This window comes from Bos taurus, chromosome 27 (assembly GCF_002263795.3).
Source record: "Bos taurus isolate L1 Dominette 01449 registration number 42190680 breed Hereford chromosome 27, ARS-UCD2.0, whole genome shotgun sequence".
Classification (NCBI taxonomy): Eukaryota; Metazoa; Chordata; class Mammalia; order Artiodactyla; family Bovidae; genus Bos; species Bos taurus.
The window spans coordinates 35251971-35274370 of record NC_037354.1 but is presented as its reverse complement, the minus strand read 5'-3'; the positions used below and the strand labels follow the sequence as shown (position 1 = coordinate 35274370).

Below are 22400 nucleotides of genomic sequence, written 5' to 3'. Positions count from 1 at the left end.
GCCCCATGTTGCTCTCTTTCTTTCTTGGGTCCTGGGGATCCTGAATTCCTCCAACAAATCCTAGGAATCTTTGATACGTAAAATGGCCTGACTCACCCTGGGGAGGAAATTAAAGACTGTAAAAGAAAATTGAAGACTCTAAAGGTTATTTTCTGGCGGGGGGGCGGGGGGGAAGTAACAAAAATGCAATGGCTTGGTGCTTTGGGGGGCAAAGGGATGAAGATGCGTATGGAAAGCAAAGCAGACTATGTAAGCATAGCCTAAAAGGCATTTGGAACAGACAGTCTAAAACTGTGGTCCCCGAATTATCTGGAACCAGAGAAAATAATTTTTCCATGGATGGCAGGGGTCGGGGGGGAGGTTTGAGGGTGATTTCAGCACACTGAATTTATTGTGCCCTTTATTTCTATTATTATCACATCAGGTCCACCTTAGATCATCAGGCATGAGGTCTCAGAAGTTGGGGACTACCAGCCTAAAACTTAGCCATGAACTTCCTTCCTCCCTTCATTCGTTCATTCTCTCCACAAGCAGTGAGCATCTTCTGCATGCCAGGCACTGGGCAGGCACTTGGCATCAAGGTTGAAGTGGTTCTATGGTTTCAAGAGTATTGGAGTCTAGACAGGAAAGTAAACAGGTAAACAGATCAGAACGAAAAAAAATAAGCATATACCAAAGAGAGTGGTAGCACAAGGGAACACGATTCAGATTGGCTAAACCATGGAAGCTTTGCAGAGGAGGAGCCAGTGATGTTACGTGCCCGACAGTTACTAGTTGTCCAGGTGGCTCAAGGGACAAAGGGTGTGGGAAGAAAAGGAAACTTTCACAACAGCACAGGACTGACAACAGCCCAGTGTGTCCAGGGAATGATGAGCTGCTGGGATTGCTGGGGGCTGAAGTTCAAGGGAGCAGGTGGTGGGGGTAAAATCACAGAGTCAGGGACTAAATGGTCAAAGCTTTGCGGGTCATGTTGAAGACTCTCACCAGCGTGTGCTGAGGATGAAGTGGGTTCTGTGGGGAAAGTCAGATGAACATTTTAGAGAGAGTGCTGCTCAAGTCTTAGAAGCATTAGGGGTTATAGGCACAGGAAGGCTCCAGGCAAGCACTGATGAGGATTCTCCCAAGACTCCGCAGGTGAAGAATCCACCTGCCAATGCAGGAGACACAGGAATCGCAGGTTCGAACCCTGGGTAGGGAAGATTCCCCTGGAGAACGAAGTGCTAGAGTATTCTTGCCTGGAGAAGCCCATGGACAGAGGAGCCTGGAGGGCTGCAGTCCATGGGGTCGCAAAAGAGTCGGACACGACTGAATACTCATACATTCCCCAGGGTTCACATGCAAGCTTCATCCCATCCGCCTTTTCTCACTTTGGTTGTATATGTGTTCACCACTCTTCACACAGGCGTATACTTATGCCTTGAGCGTGCAAGTGTTTTGTAGTTTTAAAAGTCCCTTTTCATCTTCTCTGACATGGCAAAAGAGACTTCGTTTTACATGTAGGGAAACCAGGTAAAGAGTCTGCAGTGAAATTGAGATTAGAACTTACACTCCTAGGCATTCATTTTCCCCTCTTTCTTTCTTTTTTTCCCCTTTCTTTGTCTCCTTCCTTGCTTCCTTCTTTCTTTCTTCTTTGATCACAGGAAGACTCTCTAAGTTGCTAAAGAAAGACATCATATGGAGATGGGGGTAGTGCCCCAAATGTGGTCAATATGGTCATTAAAAACACAGACAATAATCAACGGAGTGCATTTTACTGGGTGAAAAATTCAGTTGCCAAGCACACATCGTACACATTTATGTCTCTGTGTATGCATGTATACATATATACCAAGTTGCATATAAGTTGTGTACTTTCTGATAGAGAAGAATTTGGTTGCATGTGGTCAAACTTTCTTCTAGGTTTGCTAGATACGTGAGTTGGCAAAAAACGACACCAAGTTCAGAGGCATCTGGTCACTGGGAAACAGAGATTTTGTCTAGGTGCCTTCAAATGAGAACCATGGAATAAGAGCTATAATACCATCCACGTGTTTCTCTACTCCTGGTTTATAAGAATCCAACCAGCAATCCTATTACCCAGAAAGAGTAAATTTCTTTAAAGGCCACACTTCTCCATGAGGTACCTTTCTAGCATGTGTGGGTTTTTTTTGGCACAAAATCTGCTTTTGCTCACATTAGCACCTGGCTCCAATTATGAATTTTTCATATTAATGGCTATAAAGAGGCAAGTTGTGTAAGCAGGCGTAACTTTTACAGCTAAAAATAACCTGATCTCCCGTTACCAGGACTTGAGGCACAAAACAAGGACATTTTCTTCTTGCAGTGCTCGTTTAGTGAGTTCACCTTTTGCTTATCTGAAACCATGCCCCTGGAAGAGGGATTAGTCATAAAGGTTCTGGCTTCGAGTGTCAGCAAAAGCTGTAACCACACAAACCAAGGAATAAAACTCTCTGGGAAAGCAAAATAAGCGCCTTCAGGGTTTTGCAGATGTCTCCAGAGTCCCGCGTAAGAGCTGGCGCAGTCGTCTTTGCCCTGCTGCTTGACTAAGCTGTGGAGCCCTGGGTAAGATATGTTGGTATTATCCCAGGAACCCGGGAGAGGGAAGCGAGGAACCTTCTGGAGCCATGCTGAGTTGACTGATCCTCTCTTCTTTATTATTGTAGTCAGCTCAAAAGAGTGTATCTATCAGACTGAGGTGGCCCCCGACTTGGAAACAAATGCTGTGCTGACTGGAAAATTCTGGAAGGCACAATTCCTCTAGTGATAAAAACTGGTAAGAGAAACCCAGCAGGGAGGCAGCAGGGCTAAAGATTTAAGAGGGATTATTCTTTCGTTTTTATTTATTTTTTTAACACCAAAAACATTTTGTATTGGGGTATAGCTGATCAGCAAAGTTGTGGCTGTTTCAGGTGAACAGTGAAGGGACTCGGCCATACATACCCCTGGATCCATTCTCCCCCACACCCCGCTCCCATCCAGGCTGGCACATAACACTGAGCAGAGTTCCCAGTGCTATACAATAGGCTTTTGTGGGTCATCTGTTTTAAATATAGCACTGCGCACACGACCTTCCCAAAGTCCTTAACTATCCCATCCCCCAGGCAACCACGAGTTCGTTTCTAAGGCTGTGAGTCAAGAGGGATTGTTCTTTCTTTGGCTCTTGTTCTCCTGTGCCACCCAAAGCACCCTGTGTTTTTTGGACCCATTTGACACTGGGATCAGGATTAATGGATCTGTTCATCTGAGCTCAATTATGAACCATTCACCTAAAAATCTCAGGAGTGAAGTGAAAATTGCTCAGTCGGGTCCAACTCTTTGCGACCCCATGGACTGTATAGTCCCTGTAATTCTCCAGACCAGAATACTGGCGTGGGTAGACTTTCCCTTCTCCAGGGGATCTTCCCAAACCAGGGATCGAACCCAGGTCTCCCACATTGCAGGCAGATTCCTTAGCAGCTGAGCCACAAAATAAATAAATAAATAAATAAAACTCAGGAGCAGAACTGCAGATCTTATAATCAAGTATTGAATTATCTCTAATTTATTTACTTAGGGAATTGAGAGCCCTGAGTTTTGCAATCTAATGTGGAAAGATTTACAGTGGAAGGACATCTTTAAGAGCAGGAGGAACAAAGTTTTTTGTTTTTCTGTGGGCTCTGAACAGTTAAAGCTAAACCTGATTTAGAAAGTGGGGTCTAAGTGGCCGGGTGGTGCCAGGCGCTTTGCACCTTCAACCCCTCCTGCCATGGGTCCCCCACTGCCTTTCAAAGATGAAAGGCAAGCATGAGTACCTTTCTCCAAAGAAGCAGAGGCCCAGTGAAGCTGGGCAGAGACAGTCCAGCACTTATTTGTCCCTCTGCTCTTCCCACGTGAAAGGGCACAGAAATTGCCCCAAGGACTGCTTTCTTCCCATCCCTTTTTACAATCCCCTGATGCAGTAGACAATTCTGACCGCTCTGCATTTTTTTTCAAAGGTGCAGAACTATAGAGAACATAGAACTGGATTTTACAGGAGATCAACCATTATAGAATCTGAGGCCTTACCCGCTCACCCACCACAGAGTTTATTACTATAACATCTTGAAGGGAAAAGTAAGCCAGGTAAAATATTCGTCAACAGGAAAGTTTCCTCAGATACCCCTTAGACTTTTAGAGATGATGAGATATGTAAAATATCAAACTTGCTGCTAACCACACGCTTAGGACAGCCACCCACAATAAAAAATTGTGTGGCCAAAATGTCCCTTGTCCATAGTTCTGAGGTGGAGAAATCTGATTTAAAGTAACCCTATTTTTAATTTTTTTGTTTTAATGGGAGGATAATTGCTTTACCATATTGTAATGGTCTTTGCCATACATCAATACAAATTGGCCATGGGTATACATGTGTCCCTTTCATCCTGAGCTCCCTTCCCACCTCCCTCCCCATAAAGTCACTGTAGATGGAGGGTGGCACACTGCAGCCTGCGAGCTAAATCTGGCCCCCTGCTTGTTTTTGTAAATAAAGCTTTATTAGAACACAGTCATGCTCACTCATTTATGTGTTGTCTATGGTGCTTTCATGCTGCAAAGATACAGTTGAGTGGTTGTGACACCGATTGTGTGACTTCACAAAACTTAAAATATTTATTATTTGGTCCTCTACAAAAGAGCAAAAATGGTATTTTGTCATGTAAATAAACATTTTAATTTTTAACATTTCAGATAAATTTAGATAATAATTAGGTAAGAACAAAAATAATAACATTCAGAGAAGTTCTGTATGTAGGAGTAGATCTGGGTTCTGTGGGGCGTGAATTCAATTTTACAGATAACATCTTTAAGAAAATTGGTATAAAGTTACATATTTATTTATGGCATGAAAATAAATCTCACTAATGAGAGCCTTGCAAATTCAAGTCCTTTTCTACTAATACCTATGTAGTCAGGTTTCCAGAAATAATTGCACAAAGCATTCTTTATGCTCTCCCATGACACCCTACAGCTCAGCAATTCCCAACACCCACAGGGGCTGTGCAACCCACCTGCTTCTCTGTATCTTCAGCTCTGTGCAAACATGTCCAGTGCAGCATTTTTGTTCTTTGATCAATGAGCATCTGAAGAGCTAGCTTAGATTCTGGCTTTCCCACTCACTACTTGGGTGACTGTGGGCAAGTGAGCTCTTCTCTCTGTGTCTCATTTCCTTAAATAGTTAGAGTGTAACGTGTCCCTTTAAGCACTTCATCTCTATAAGTTATTGCTCAATTCTCTTTGATCTTAAAAAAAATGTAGATGCTCTTGGATTTTTCTTAGAAAGTTTTTATTATCTGTTATATTGCCCCTTTTCCCCTAGTTAAAAGAAAATTGGTGTCTTATGACCAATATTCGTATTCACTTTCAGCTCTATTCTAGACCTAGACATTTAAATCTCTCTGAATTGAATGTCCATGAATCATTACAACTCCTTCAGTGTCCTCTCTTATGATTTGTTCAACAGCCTACACCATCAAAATGTGTGTTTTCTACTTTGTTGCTTATCTTTTTCATGCTTAGAAATAGGCTTGACGTGCTCTATATAAGAGGCACAAATAAGTCAACTGTAAGAATCTAAGAGACATTTCTTATTTTTGTGAAGATTTTTTTGAACATTCAAGTGACTATCAATCCCCAAGTGATTGGAAGATGATTCATTCTATTGTTCATTTTTCAAATCTGAATAATTCTCTCAGCTGGATTTCTTCACCCAAAAGTGTTGTCAAGGGCATAACTTTAAATCAGAGTCTAATTTGAGTTTGCATGTTCAAGTCAAGAACTAAAGAACTGCAGGATTTATGCTGCCCAGAGTGCAGCTTCTGACATGGCATCAAGGAACATCAAGGAACATCAAGGCGGGAGATATGGCATTAAGCGGGGATGGGAAGGTGGAGGGCTTGATGACAACCATCATTAACATCCACTGTCAAGTCCATGACGTTTCTGGACTGTACACAGGATGTGCACAGATGATGTTTCCACATCACACATCACTGCGCAGGAGGAATTTACCCCTATTTCACTGACCATCATGTGTTCCCAACCAGCTCTCATCCTATCATGAATTATTAGCATAATCACAGATAAGGATGGGTTTCCCAGGGGGTTCAGTGGTAAAGAATCCTCCTGCCAATGCAGGACACACAGCTTCTATCCCTGGGTCAGAAAGACCCTCTGGAGAAGGAAATGGCAATCCACTCCAATATTCTAGCCTGGGAAATTCCATGGACAGAGGAGCCTTGCAGGGTAGAGCCCATGGGGTCACAAAAGAGTCAGACACAACATAGCAACTAAACAACAGGGATAAATAAGCATGACTGGAAAGCACTTTGGAGAGTTTTTTATGTGGGTAAACTAAAATACAGATAATTTAGGTAACAGGTGATTATAAGTGGAATTACATCTTGGAAAGAAGATCTGAAGTCCTAGTTGAAAACTTTTCTTCAATTCATTTTCACTTTAATCAAAGTCATAAAAGCTTCTAAGTATGAAAAGGCTTTCAATGCAGGATAGCTTTCCCTGAACAAACCCTCTCAAACCTTCCAGCCCTGATCCTCAGAGGCAGACTCTGTAGTAGATCTATTTCTTGGTATTTGCCTTGATAATTCTAAATGAGATGCTCATGTAATAATTTCCTGATTTCCAGTTATGGGAACAATTTAATGCTTGCTGGTTGTCTTAACTAACTTGAGGGACAATACAGGGTAGAATTTAAGGGCTTCTCAGGTGGCACTAGTGGTAAAGAACCCACCTGCCAATGCAGGAGACATAAGAGACATGGGTTGGATCCCTGGGTCAGGAAGATCCCCTGAAGGGGGACAGGGAGATCCACTCTAGTATTCTTACTGGAAGAATCCTATAGACAGAGGAGCCTGGTGGGCTACAGTCCATACAGTCTCAAAGAGTCAGACATGACTGAAGCGACTTAACACTCACACTCACACAGGGTAGAATTTAGAAGCAAGAACAGTGGAGCCGGGTGTCCTGGGCTTAGATCTTGGGGCAAGAACTTCCTCCATTTATCTCCGTACCTCATGTTCCTTGTGTGTGAAATGGACATAAGACCTGTGCCTTTCTCAATAGGTAGTAGTGAGTTAAATGGATGAGACTATGTAAAGCATCCAGAACCTTCTCCAGCACACAGTCTGTGCTCCATAAGCAGGCCATTGTTCTCCCTCCCCATTCACCTAAAGACGCAGTTGCAGGTAAATCGCCAGAGAGTAAACACATAATTATGATCCGAAACTACTTAGGAAGTGACCCCTCCAGTTTCACTTCCTTTCTTGACCAGATTTTTATGTCTTTTCAGAAACCAAATTTTTCCAGAAATTAATAATACCTTCATTTATTTTTCATCTTCTCTCAAGACACTTGATCACTTGAAAGATGCCTCTATAGTAAAACTGTTTTTTCCAAGGGATTTTCTCCTAACCAATGACTCTTTACATCAAAATAGAATTAAAAATACAATAAACCTTGGCAAAGTGGTTCATCTTCGTTGATTGCATTCCAGTCTTGCAGGTGACCATACAAGTTTCCCTGTTTGGGAAAACCCGTATCTTCCTCTTTTTTTTTTTTTTTTAGTTTTCTCATTGCAAGAACATATTTCTGGCACCTTCCACAGAAGGTGTTCACAGAGTATACTTTTTTGGCACCTTGCCTGTATGCAGCTGTCTGTTTCTATCATCCTGCTTGACTGACAGCTTGGGCTCTATGCAGAATTCTAGGTTGAATATTGTTCCTTCAAAATGGTTTGGATGGTATTTTCTAGCTTTTGAGGAGCTCACTTCTCTTCTGGTTAATGATATGTGTTTTCATAAATGATATCATATCTGGTTAATCATAATTGTTTTCAAACAACTATTATTATTCTGAAATCTTGTCAGATCTCTACCCTTAGTGGCTTTTCACAATAATGTGACTTTTTCTTTAATTTGTTTTTTAATTCCTTCCTTGATGCCTCATGAGATTACATTTAGAAACTCATGCGCTTCAGTTCTAGATAATGTTCTTGAATGATTCCTTTCATAGACTTTTCTCCTGTCCATTTTGCCTGTTCTATGGAACCCCTATCGCCTAGAGAGTGGACATCCTGGGTTGATTTTTCATTTTTTTTTCCTATTTTTTACTGCATTTTTCAATATATTTCCTGAGAAATTTCCTCAACTTTATCTTCCAATTCTTCCATAAGTTTCTCTTATTTTTGCCATCAGTTGTTTTGTTTTTGAGAACTCTTGCCTACTCTCTGATAGTCATTTTTATTCAGCATCTTCTTCTATTTCATGGCTTTAGGTATAAAAAAAGGAGGGGCTTACTGACATTGTCATCAAGCCCTTATATCCACTATGCTTTACACCTTGATGATCACAGTCTAAAGACCAGTTCTCAGCTGTATAAATTGAAGATGATAAGGTTTTAAGAGATAAAAGTTTCAGAAAAAAACACATTTAAAAAATCAATTTATATAGACTAGTCAGTCAGAATGACAAGAGAATTAAGATATGTTAGGGCAATCTTGCCCTGTATCAAGTTCTTAGAAATGTTATCTCCAAGTTTGATAGGCATAGGATTTTTGAACAAATAAACTATATGGCATAAATTAATAATAATTCTATTTACTCATGAAAATGTTAAACTATGTCCTTATGTTCTATTTCTGTTCTTGTTCTAACCATATGACCTACTTTTTGGCTCTACCCTCAGGCTTGAAAACAGCCCTGTTGGTGGAAGAGAATCTAACTGAGCTTTAGAATGAGCTGGGAAACTAGCTGTTTAAAATGTGTATGTGGGTGAATGTGTTTATGTATATTTCAGAGACAAACCCCAGACTTACTGGAGCAGATTCGTCAGGCATTGGTCCCAGCATCTCCTTCAGGCATGTTACTGTGATTCTCTCCACAAATACTTGAAAATCCCTGAAATAAATGCTCAGATTGGTCATCATCTGACACTTGTGTCAGATACCACAGAGCTTAGCTCAAAGTCAGATTCTCCTGGGGGTTGCTGTCTTTTCCTCGGAGTCCTGAATCTTCTTGGCTCTGAGCTGACTCTACTGTCAGACAGGGATGAATGTTCACCCCATTTTGCCATGATACGTGACCTCTGTGAATGCAAGGACTATATGGGGGAACCATAAGCTGCAATATGACAGAAAATATGCTTCATATGTGAAAGCATCTCATTTTTTTTTTCATTTCCTCCCTCTTCTAATGACATTTGGGATGTGTGCTTCCGGAGAATCAGGTGGGAGCCCCTAAACTCGCTGATAACGTATCTCTGACTGCTCAACCTGATGACTTGCTTTCGGTAGGTCTCTTGCACACGACAAGTCCCGTCCAGGGGTGTGGGTCTTCCTTAGATTCAGCCCCAGACAGTGGCGCTTCCTGGTCTGAATGCCTTATCCTTTTCCTGACTTTGTGATTTCCTGACCTTGTGCATCTTGAGAGGCAGCCGTGTCGATCGGAAATAGCCCTGGGATTTGGATCATGCCTTGACTTTCTCACCTACTAACTGCATAACCCAGGAGTTTTCAGAGGGGCATTTATGAGCCATATAATATAAAATGGGCTTCTTCTGGTTTCTTTTCTCTTAACACATTTTCCTCAAGCCACTTGTCATCTATATAATGTGAGCGTTATATATGTTTATTTCAGAAATATATGTTTATGGGGTAATTGGTTTAATCTACCTGTCTTTCTGAACCTGTCCTGAGCTCCTGAGCTTATTACTATTATTAAATTTATTGTTCATTTTAAAGCAAGTCAGTTACACAGTAACATGACAATTCCAACTTGTTCACAAAAAGTGTTTTGCTGAACCTCATATTTCTAGCACCTCTTGTGTGCAGCTGATCGTCTAGCAGCATCCCAAAACATATGTGTTGAATGAATGAGTGACTAAATGAATAAATAATACAGAGACAAAATCTCTCACCCTTTCTTCCTCATATGGTGAGTATGCAGATCAAATGAGATAACCTATATGCAAATGATACATAAGCAGTATTAATACAAGCACAAAATACCTTAATTTTGTTAACTTATACCTCTCCTCAATTTGTTGCCAAAATTATTTGACCTGAAGCTACACAAAATGTGGTCCAAAAGCCAGCAGCGACAGCAGCGTCTGGGAATCTGCAAACAATGCAGATGAACAGACCTACTCCAGACCTGTGAAATCAGAATCTTTGAATGCGAAGCCCAGGGATCTGTTTCAACAAGCCTTGTAAGAGGCGATCAGACATGTACTAACATTTAAGACTTACTACCATACAGGACACTCTAGAGAGAGTTTTTAGAATTGCATAAAGTAAATCATGAGTTTAAAAGTTATCCTTTTCCTTACCTAAGCAGATCCTCTGAATCTCAGCTGATCATTTAGGTCTGAGAAAGTCCAGATCATCAGGATGACCTTCCCCCTTCTGTCACTTGTAAGCATAGCCTCTCATTTATTAACTTCAGAGATGATGATTTGTATTTGTTTTATTGTTTGTGGTCTGTTTACTTGTTTCCTGTCTCTTTTCCCAAGAAAGAGAAGTATTCCACAAGAAGGGATGGAGGTTGTCTTAACCACAACTGTATCTATCCCCAGTTTCAAATACAAGATCGGTGCACAGCAGAGTTCAGTATCTGCATGTTAATTGGATCAGTGTCCTTAAGAACATATGTGTTAGCAAAAAAAAAAAAAATGTGTTTGTGGATTGAAGAAGCATAGGATTTATATTGAGGATGATTGTTTGTCTCATATTGAAATTCATGCCTGTTTCCAATTTCCCAAGAATCAATGAAAATTTGATGGATTTGATTATTAAATTCTCCAAGGGTTAGTTTGCCATTTTCTTTATTTTTTTAAAAAAGGTTGAGATTTCATCCATTGGTAATGATTAAATGATGCCCATGCCCAGTTGCCAATATCATTCAATCATTTTTGAATAATATAGAGGTTTCCCAATATAGTGTTTCCTATACAGTTAACTCCTGGTTACCTGTGGGTGGACTTCCCTGGTGGCTCAGATGGTAAATAATCTGCCTGCAATGTAGGACGTCCAGGTTTGATCCCTGGGTCAGGAAGATCCTTTGGAGAAGAGAATAGCTACCTCTCTAGTATTCTTGCTTCGAGAATTCCATGGACAGAGGAGCCTGACAGGAAACAGTCCGTGGGGTCACAAAGAGTTGGACACGACTGAGCAACTAACACTTTCACTTTTCACTTTTACTATCTTTAGGTAATGCTTTTCGCAAGTTTTGCTCTAAGTCCTTGATAAAATTAATGGATTTGCTTTTTTCTTCCTCAGTCAGTCCTAGAAGAATTTATCCTAGCAGTGTCTTTTTAAACAAATGGTCACCTCGCCTAGGAAAGAAACAAGTGCATAATAAATAGAGTAAGTTTCTTCAGATTGGAATGAGAAGAGAGAGTGCCTTTCAATACTGTTACTTCCTTAGCTTGTAATTAGGGAGGATTCTCAGCATTTGAGTCAAACAGGAAACATATTTTCTTTCTTGTTGTGTTGATTTACTTCTTATTCCAGCATGAGATGATTATATTAAAAGAACTAGGCTCTAAATAGTCACTAAATATACCATCAAATTGGACTAGTTTAAAAAAAATTTTCCTCTGAATTGTCGATGCCACTACTCTGTTTTATTATTCTGGCAAACCATGGGAAGACATTTTATATAAAGACAAATTTGGAATATTACCAAAAATAAGGAGCTTTATTTTACGTTTAAGAATGAATAGCCCAATTAGAAGGACAAAAAGCACTTTCTAAGAAACCTGATAGTGTTGTCTTCCAAGAGGAAAAAATTGACTTTACCGAGACCCCATTAAGAACTGGACATTTTCACATGCGTGTGACTTCCCTCTCTTAGAACTGAGAGGGCTACCAAGGAACCTCCAGGTGCAGACCATTTATTACCTAACCTGCTTCTCTTTCCCTCTTTCTAGACTACCATCACATAATCTCTGGGTCTGTTCTCCTAGGATGTTCTCAGCATCTCCTAGGCATGCACTGAGGCACTTCAGAGTGAAGGTTGAACTGTTACTCTCTGAGAGAAAAAGCAACAGAAAATATCAAAAGTCACAAAAGTGGAGAAATCAAGGCATGGCTGAGAACTCCTGGTGCCTGGTCCGTAGGTCATACTTTCAGATTGGTAGCTGGAGTTCTTAGAATACCACTTTCTGTCTTTATTCCTGATAATGCAATTTTCTCACCAAGCTTAGCTTTTTCTTTTTTTAAACAGAAGAGTTGAGTCTCTTTTTCCAAGAAGTTTCCAATTCCAGCTTAAGGGGAAAGACTTAGAGGATTTATCCTAATAGATGAATCACATTTCTGGCAATGCTTAGATTGGGCATCACTTATCTTAATAGATCTCTGCTCCACATAGAAATGATCTCTTTGGGGGATTTTTTCATATTCTCTGTGGAGTATACATCATCCCAATTTTATAGGAAGTGAAATAGCAAGGGTTTAAAAAGCTTAACTGTATTGACCAAAGTCATAGAGCTAGTTCACTAAAAGTGGATGGATTTGAACAAGAGCTGCCAGGGTGCAAAATTCCAGAGGAGATAAATCACATCACAGCCTATGAGAAATGTGCCCGTGTAGTGGGGCAGGTATAGCCTGCATAGCTATGTGCTGGCCATGGTTTGACACTGAGGCTTGACAGTAACATACTTCTCCACGCCATCTTAAAGCTATGCATTCCACAGATCTGGTTTACATGGTGAGGACAACCACCACCACCAACAAAAAGACTCAGGAACAGCTATTTATATGTATAATTAACAGACACTATTTTTAGAGCAGTTTTATATTCACAGCGAAGCTACGTGGAAAGCACATAGCCTTTCCACAGACCTTCCATCCTCTGTATATACACAGCCTCCACCGCTATCAGCATCTGGATTGATGAGGTGCCTTTGCCACAGTTCACGAACCTACTTTGACACATCAACGCCCAAAGTACGTAGTTTACACTAGGGTTCACTCTTGGTGTTGCACGTTCTTTGGATTTTGACAAAGCTTCTGGGTATTTGGCTGTTTGGCTAAAGTCTCTGAACTATTTGGCAAAATTATGTAGTGATTCATCGCTGAAAGCAACACAGAAAATTGTTATAACTGAAATGTTTTTTTTTTTTTAACTGGCAGGACAATGACCAGTCTGGTTAAAGACCTAAAGTCATGCACTTAAATATTTCTTCTTTTAAAGGATGGTTTAAAAAAAAAAAAGTACTGTCAGTCCCAGTGTAATTATAAAACAAACAGACCGTCACCAGAACACGACTCTGATTTTATAGTTGAGAGAACTGAGGATCTGAGAAGTTAACAATCCATTAAGTTTGCATAACTACAAGAAATAGAACCCAAATTACCTATCCCTCTAGAAACAGAGGCTACACAGCATATGTTAAAGCCTTCACAGGGGCATGCACTTTGCACCTGAACAAACTGGATTTCAACCCCATCACAGTGATCTAAAGCAGGTTGCATAAGCCCTGCGGCCAAGGTTGCCCATCCCACATCTAAAGTGAGTCTTCCACTTTCTTCTTTGCTGCAGAATGTCACTTTGCTGAGTTGCTGGGGTGGGGATTTGGGCAAAGTTTTTCTTAAACGGGAGAAACAGCTCTTCTTCTCCTAAGCATTGTCTAATCTGGACGTGATCTCTAAAATGTGGTACCGGTCTTGTGATCATGAAAGCAATGAGACTAGGCTTAAACCCAGGGATGCAGAACAGAATTGTGGAAAGAACCCAGATTCTGGGCATGTCTTTGAACTCTTAAGTTAACCAACTCTGGAGTTGTCCAACATCTGGATTATGTAGGGTTGTACTTGTTTCTGTTGTTTAAGCCAATTCTTTTTTGGGTGGGGGATAAGGTCCTGTCTCTTCCATTGAAAACTTCTAAATATACAACATATTTAGCATACTGTTCCAGATGATACAACTGCAGGAATATCTGGTTTCTGTTGCTATATTCCCAGAGGCTAAGAAAGGAGAAAGTGATGGCTAGAAAAGTATAAATTGGCCATGTTCCAGTGATGCAGGAGAAAAGGTCTCTAAAGAACCTCTGAAGGCAATCATGAAAGACAGAGGTGTGAAGACCCTGCCTGCCTGAGGGAACACAGGTGCGGCCCTTACAGCATTGTTGGAATGTTCCAGCTCCCCATGGGCCCTCTTCCCATTCCCTGCACAAATGCTGGACTGATGCCTTAAATGGGAGACAGACTACTTCCAGTGAAGATGGAACATTTCACCGGTGCACAGCTTAGGCATTCTCCATGCTGAATGGAGACTGATTTGTGACATGAAGAAACTATAGGTCTTTTCATTTCTTGGGACCTATCGACGTTCTTATCTATGAGAATGGGGAAAATTACCACAGTGAACTGGCTTGAAGGAAAAATAAAAATCAAGTACAAAGTTGCTTATCGCTTACTCTCTATGAGATGAGATCTTTCAATGCATCAATTACACAGTTTCCTATTATATACTCCTTATGTGGGCTGCACTCCGAGAAGTGTTTCAGAGATTCATAGAATCAGACACAGGCATTGTTTCACTAAATTGGACATTGCTGAATTTACAGAGGCCGGCTCTTACCTATTGTTGCCTCTGATATAACAGCTATCTCAGGGCCCTCTTCCTAAAGCTTTGCCTGGTTTTGGTGGAGATAGAAATAACATTCATAGGATATTTAGAAGACCTGAGTTCAAGTTTTGCAACTGAAAAGCAATGACTTGGCCTATTCACCTACCTTTTCCGCTGCTTCATTAGAATCTCTGTCAACTGAGAGTGAATGGACTAAATAAGCTATATGCTACTTTCTGGGCTTAAAATTCTACAATTCTATAGCAGCATTATTCACAATAATTAAAAACTGGAAACAACCCAAATGTCCATTAAATGATGGATCGATAAGTAAAATGTGGTGTATCCATACAATGGACTATTGCTTGTCAATCCTGGTGCTCAGCAACTCAGTGGTATCTGACTCTTTGTGATCCCATGGACTGTAGCCCGCCAGGCTCCTCTGTCCATGGGGTTCTCCACGCAAGAATACTGGAGAGGGTTGCCATTTGCTCCTCTAGGGGATCTTCCTGACCCAGGACTTGAACCAGGTCTCCTTCACCTCCTGCAATAACAGACAGATTCTTTACCACTGAGCCACCAAGGAAGCCTCATTATTTATCAATAAAAGGTGATAAAGTACTCATGCTTGTGACAACATGGATGAACCTCAGAAACATTAAGTTAAATGAAAGAAGCCAGACACAATAGACTCATATATTTTCGTTCATAGGAAAGTCCAGAATAGGGAAATCTATGATGGCAGAAAGTAGATTCATGGTTGCTCAGGGTAGGGGAGGGAAGGGGATGAGGTGGGGAAAGGGAGTGCCTGATAAAAGATATGAGAGGTATTGGGAAGGTGATGAAAATGTTCTATAATTCATTGTGGCGACGGTTGTACAACTCTGACTATATTAAAAACCACTAAATTTGCACCTTAAGTCAGTGAATTGCATGGTACGTGAATTATTTTTCAATAACACTGCTGTATTTTTAAATCTTTGATTTTGGGTATAAATTACAGAACAGAACACACTAAGTTAAAAAAAATATGGTAACGGGTCAGAGGAAGCAAATGTGATAAATTCATTTTCTAATAATATCACATCCATTAAAAGACAGGATATTGTTATTACTAATTTTATTTGTTGCTTTTCAATAATATAGCTTAATTTAGATTTAGGTATGATTTATCAGAGGATGAAAGAAACAAAGCACTTTACGGTCAGAAGAGTAATTTTATCCTCTTTGCCTTTTAACTCAAGTTCTGACCATACAATTGCTCTCGGTTATCTTTGTTGATGGTGTACATCAGGGGTCCCCAACCTCTGGGACCCAGTGCCTGATGATCCAAGGTGGAGCTGATGTAATAATAATAGAAATAAAGTACACAATAAATGTAATGCTCCTGAATCATCCTGAAACCAGCCCCCCAAACCCTGTGCCCTCCAGTCCATGGAAAAATTGTCTGTTATGAAACTGGTCCCTGCTGCCAAAAAGGCTGGGATCACTGGCATTGAGGGACGAATAAAGAAAATATATAGGTAATTCTTAAACTTAGTTTTTAAAAAGCCATTTAAAAGAGGATGTTTTTAAAGTTGCTATTTTTAAGGTAAAAGTTCATCTTCATCATCTTCTAAGAAAAAAGAAAAAGGACACAGCTATTGAAGTTTCAGTATGCACCAGGCTCTGTACCAACTGAGTTCACTTATATCATGGGATTTACTGCTTACAGCAATCCTTAACAATGTTGGTAGGTTGGTGCAAAAGTAATCTCATCTCAGTTTAGTATCATGAATTTTAAATCATTATAACTAGGCTCAAACACATCTTTATAATATAATAGGAACCACTGCAATCAACACATTTTTGCCAATGAGAAATAAGTTTGTTCCTGTAGCATAAAAATTGGCAAAACTAATACAATTATGTAAAGTTTAAAAATAAAATACAATTAAAAAAGATAAAAAAAAAATCTGTGCTTCGACACTGCAAAATGATGATTTTTAAAATTTTTGATCTGCTCATGAATGAGGCACCTACTTATTGAGCTTTTTCACCTCTCCAATTTGCTTCAAATGCCCAAACAACCATGCACGGGTTGACATGGTGTTCTTTGGCAACTTCTTGTGTAGTTATAAGAGGACCAGCTTCGATGATCCTCTCAGCTGGGCGTTGTCACCTGCCGATTGCTGGCCACTCTGCTCCTCATCACTCAAGGCTCTTGTCTCCTTTGCAAAACTTCTTGACCCCACACTGCACTGGAGGTTCATTAGCAGTTTCCAGGCCAAATGCATTGTTGATGTTGCGTGTTGTCTCTGCTACTTTATAACCCATTTTGAACCCAAATAAGAAAATTGTGCATATTTGCTTTTTCTCTAACATCATTTCCCTAGACTAAAATAAATATAAAATAAACAGCTAGTAATAAGTCACTAGCAAAAAAATAAAGTGATAAATGTGCATTAAAATGAGGTATAACATAACCACATTTATTTAAGTGTGTATTCCAATATCAAATGGCAGAGTTCAACAATGCAAAATAGCAATTACTGTTACACCAACCTAATAGAATTACCCCAGCATCACAGAAGAACAAACTGATGCTTTAAAAGTGTACATTGTTTACACAAAGGTAGACAATAGCATGCAGTAGATTCGGATTTAATTCTAAATCATCAAACTTAAAAGGAATACAGAATTGACTTGAGTTTCAACTATTTCTGTTTCATCTACAGTGATTCTATGGCCTGTCAGATTCAGTATAAACTCACCGACTTTGATGTTTTTGCTAATCTGGCCCTATTTCTTATGATTTCTTAAGACTTGAATTATCATATATTCTTCAACTCACAATAATATTTTCTTAATTTTTATTCAACTAAAGTGTCCTTTTCACTTAAATTAGCTCTATTTTTCCTTAGTGTCAGGTCCTAACATGAAATAAAACTCATATTTTGACATGTTTGAATGTGTTTAGTAAATAAAGGGCAAGGTCTTCAGAGATTATTTTCATGGATATTTGGGGCTGGAAACAGGGAGACACATAGCAAGCAGGTGGATCTGAGACAGTATCTGTCTCTTTTCTGGACTGGTCATGTGTTCTATGCAGACGAGGCTATAGAAAGAAGCCCTCTCTTTCATATTCTTTTCCATTGTGATTTATCATGGATATTGAATATAGTTCCCTGTGCTATACAATAAGACCTTGTTGTTTGTCCACTCTATCTCAGACAGTATAGAAACTTCCTGCAATGCAGGAGACCCGGGTTCAATCCCTGGGTCTGGAAGATCCCCTGGAGAAGAGAATGGTTACCCACTCCAGTATTCTTGCCTGGGGAATCTCATGGACAGAGAAGCCTGGCCGGCTATAGTCCATGGGATCGCAAAGAATCGTACATGACTGAAGCAGCTTAGCACGCACGCACGCACGCACGCACCACGCACACGTTCGCATCTGCTAATTCCAAACTCCCAATCCATCCCTCCCCCACCACCTACCCCCAGTCCAGGTCTTTCTGATTTAAATTCCTTGGTGAATAAGTTACAAGCATCCCATCAATCTCTGAATCACCAGGAGGCACTCTGCACATAAACTTTTCTTGTATCTGAGCTTCAAAGATTTGTATCATCAAAGAAGTTCAAGGGGCAAAAATCTGTCAAGCATTTCTCTAAAATGCATATTTCCCAAAGTAAAGCCAGTGGCTATTAAGACTGGACTGGAGATGTTGCCAAGAGATTGGGACGGACCCAGAAAAGACAACGTGAGGAATCCCTAAATGCCTTTCACATATGTACAGTGTCCATGTTAACAAGGGAGCAGCTTTGATCTAACAACCTGATTACCCAGAAAGTAATCTGGAATTCTTCTAAATATCTATACCAACCTTGGGGCAGAACACAAGAGCATGTCCCTTATTGTGATTCACCTGGAAAAGGCACCCTGTGCTCTCCGCTGTTCTGAGTTCTTCAGCTTCCAATTTGAACCAGGCAGGAAGTAGCTAAAGATTAACAAAGTAAGCAAACTTGTTTGCTGTACAAACTGGGGCTAAGTTGGAGGCTCACTGCAGGAATTCTGAACCCATGGGCTGTGCTGAGTGGTTTCCATAGCAACTAATGACAGACATGAGGCAAACAGGCATGACTCATATGAAATGTTTCTACCCCGTTCTCCGGAGGCCAAATTTGGTCATGGGAGGACTTTGAAAGAATAGCGTCATCTCTGTCTTACTAATCACACACTAATCACACGCAAAGGGCAACGCTTTCTTCAGTCACAAAGCCATTTTCATCAGTGACCTTAGGGGCCATATTCATTCAGCTGTGGGAACACTGGGGGTCCCTACTATTCACTCCTGGTTGCACCCTCCAAAGTCCCCATGGTCAGAGGGTGTCACCTGGATGCTACAGAACATCAGATTGTTACTGCTTGACCATGTTGTATGGCTCATTGGAGTCAGGGACGTGGACAGTGATTTTTTTTTTTAGGGTGTATCTGACTTTCAAAGATTTCTATTATCATCAAAGAAGTTCAAGGGGCAAAAAAAATCTGTCAAATATCTCTCTAAAGAGCAAAATTCCCAAAGTAAACCCAGGAGCTATTAAGATTCAACTGGAGATGTTGCCAAGAGATTGGGACAAACCCAGAAAAGACAAAGATCCTTACTTCTACTGGATCAGTGTGGCAGTGGTGTAAGAAAGAGAATGAGGCAGTTTCTTCCAGATTTTTCTTTTTTCATTTGCAACCTCATGTCCTCCATTTATTTATTTTTTTGTTGTTGTTCATCATTCTTTTATTTTTCATTTATTTACTTTTTATTGAGGGATAATTGCTTTACAATATGGCCTTGGTTTCTGTCATACATAAATATGAGTTAGCCACAGGTATATCCAGATTTTCTTGAGAGATGGACAGTCTGAGGCTCAGAAACTGCCATTCTGCTCATCCCCTCCCCTCCACCCTGATCGCACACCTGCTCCAAGTCGCTTCAGACGAGCCTGCCTCTCTGCCTTCACTGACATTTTTTGCTTTATCCCAAATACTGTGCACAACTCCTTACTCCAACAGATCCTTTCCACCTTCTAAGGCTCCTGTTAATGCTCACAGTCACCATGTTTCCCTTACTTTATCTCTCTCTCTTTTTTGGGGGGGTTTCTTTTTTTGTGTGTCTTGTGGCCACACGGCATGGCACGTGGGAGCCTAGTTTACTGCCCAGGGATAGAACTCTCGTCCCTGGCATTGGAAGTGCAGAATCTTAACCACTGGACCATCAGAGAAGTCCCTCCCTTACTCTCCTGACATCCTCTCTCGCCCCTTATCTTTCATAGCAACCAGGCTGAGTCCTGAAAAACATGGATCCACTTCCACACCCTTCTCTTTGAAACACTGCGCTGATTTTGCTTTGCTCAAGTTCAAAGAGCAGGGGCTCCACCCCAGACCCCAGGCTGCTTCCTCCTCCAAGCCACCAAGCTACCTGCCTCATCTCAGAGCTTTTGCCCATCCAGGTTCTCCTACCCTTGCCTCCCATTCTTCTCCTGGCTCCTTTAGAGCCCACTGTGAGAGTCCCTTTCAGCGTAAGGACCTACCTAAACCAGGTGTTCCCTGACCATCTTCCTCAGAGCCCCACCCTACAGGGTCTAAAGTACACTTTAGATCCTCTATCATATTCTGTAACAATACGTTTAGTTACATGTGTGACTCATGTTTGTTCCTGCAAACTGAGCTTCAAGGTGACAGGAATCCATGTTGGGTTGCTTTATACACAGCACCTAACACGGCCACTTTTGCGGTTGGGCTACGGAGGCCGGGTGGCTGGGAAAGCATTTAAGAAGCTCTTGGAGTAATATGAGTCAGAGTAATGTCTGCAGGAAGTCCCTCAAGATAGGAAAAAGAAGAATTTATAGACTCTTCATCAAGATCTTCATTTACGCAGCTGTTAAATCCAAGGCTACAGTTGTAGTGAAACCATGAATAAAAATACATCTTCTGTAGTATCATCCAGTCTACTTGAAAAGGATCCTACCTTTCAGGTGATTACAGTTACCAAGAAAACAGGCCTTGGTCTGAAGATCCTAGGAGGAATTAACTGGAATGAAGGTCCATTGGTATATATTCAGGAAATCATTCCTGGAGGAGACTGTTATAAGGATGGATGTTTGAAACCAGGAGATCAACTTGTCTCAGTAAACAAGGAGTCCATGATTGGTGTATCATTCGAAGAAGCAAAAAGCATAATTACCAGAGCCAAGTTGAGGTCAGAATCTTTTTGGGAGACAGCATTCATAAGACAGAAATCCGACAGCAGCCATTTGGAAAATCCATCTTGTTCATCCCTTTTACAAGCTACAGGAGAATATGGACCTCGAGCCTCAAAATTTAGCCTTATTTCTTCTCCTGAAACACTAATTCCAAAGACCTCATCCACTCCCAGAATACAGACGCCATTTTACCTTCTTTTAGGAGGAATCAGATAAAAACTGGATACAAGAAAACAGAACAGATTCCAGTTACTTCTTCAGACAACAGCCCTACAGATATGTCTAATACAGATATTGCCCCTGCTTGGACTGATAACTATGGGCCACAAGGAAAGGTTTCCCTAAATCCGTCTGTTTGCGTTAAGGTAGGGAAACTGGAAATGACTCTAAATTATCTTGGAATTCAGCCCACAAAAGAATACCACCAAGCTCTGAGACAGCAAGTACAAGTAGACCCAAAGGGGATGGTATCTTTTGGAGATTTTGTCCATGTTGCCAGAAACTTGTTTTACTTGCAATTGGATGAAGCCAACGTTGGTGCACATGAAATTTCCAGTATATTAAATTCACAGATTTCTCAGGAGACAGGTGATTCCTTAGAAACAGATGAAATGGAAAAGTTTAAGCATGAAAGAAATAACACTTTGGAAGAAGTGAAGACACTTAAGGAAAAATTTTTGAATCGGAAAGGCAGAGGAAGCAATTGACAGAAGAATTCCAGAATGTTAAACAAGAAGCCAAAGCTGTGGTCGAAGAAACAAGAGCCCTGCGAAGCCGGCTTCATCTTGCCGAAGCTGCACAGAGACAGGCACAAGGAATGGAAATGGATTACAAGGAAGTGATCCGTCTGTTAGAGGCTGAGATTACAGAGCTGAAGGCTCAGCTTGCTGGTTTTTCTGACCAAAATAAACAGTGTTCAGGAGTTAAGAAAGAGAATCACAGTACTGGACTGCCAATTGCGAAAATCAGAAATGGCTTGGAAAACTTTTGAGGCATCCACTGAAAAGCTTCTCCATTTTGTAGAGGCTATTCAAGATGTATTTTCTGATAATTCTGCACCTTGGTCAAATTTAAGTCACGCCATTGGGAAAGAATGGACACAACATCCCAGCAACACTGGCACTTGGGTCTAAGGAACTTGTTAAATCTGTCCGTGCCATACTTGATACGGATTGTCTACCTTATGGGTGGGAGGAAGCTTACACAGCAGGTGGAATCGAGTACTTCATCAATCACGTAACACAGATTACGTCCTGGGTGCACCCCGTGATGAGCGCACTAAACTTGTCCTGCTCAGAGGAGACTGAAGAGGATTGTTCCAGAGAACCTCCGGACCAGAGGAACTGATGATTTTCTGTGGGAAGCTGCGCTCCATGGTCTTCCAGCATCTCCATCTATGCAGATAACTCTGAGACACAACATCTAAACGAGGAGTAAAACACACACTCGTTAGTGAAGTTGTGAAATGGAGACTCTGGATTTAAGCAGTTTTTGTAAAACTTTTGGATATAACTGTATATATTTGCAAAATTGATTGCCACTATAGTAGTTCTTTAAGAATAA

The 22400-nt window shown here is 40.7% G+C and overlaps 1 pseudogene; it reads left to right on the top strand.

Annotated features, from left to right (window-relative positions):
- Positions 1-20197: 20197 nt before the first annotated feature.
- Positions 20198-22184, top strand: LOC101905981 (syntaxin-binding protein 4-like; annotated as a pseudogene).
- Positions 22185-22400: the final 216 nt, after the last annotated feature.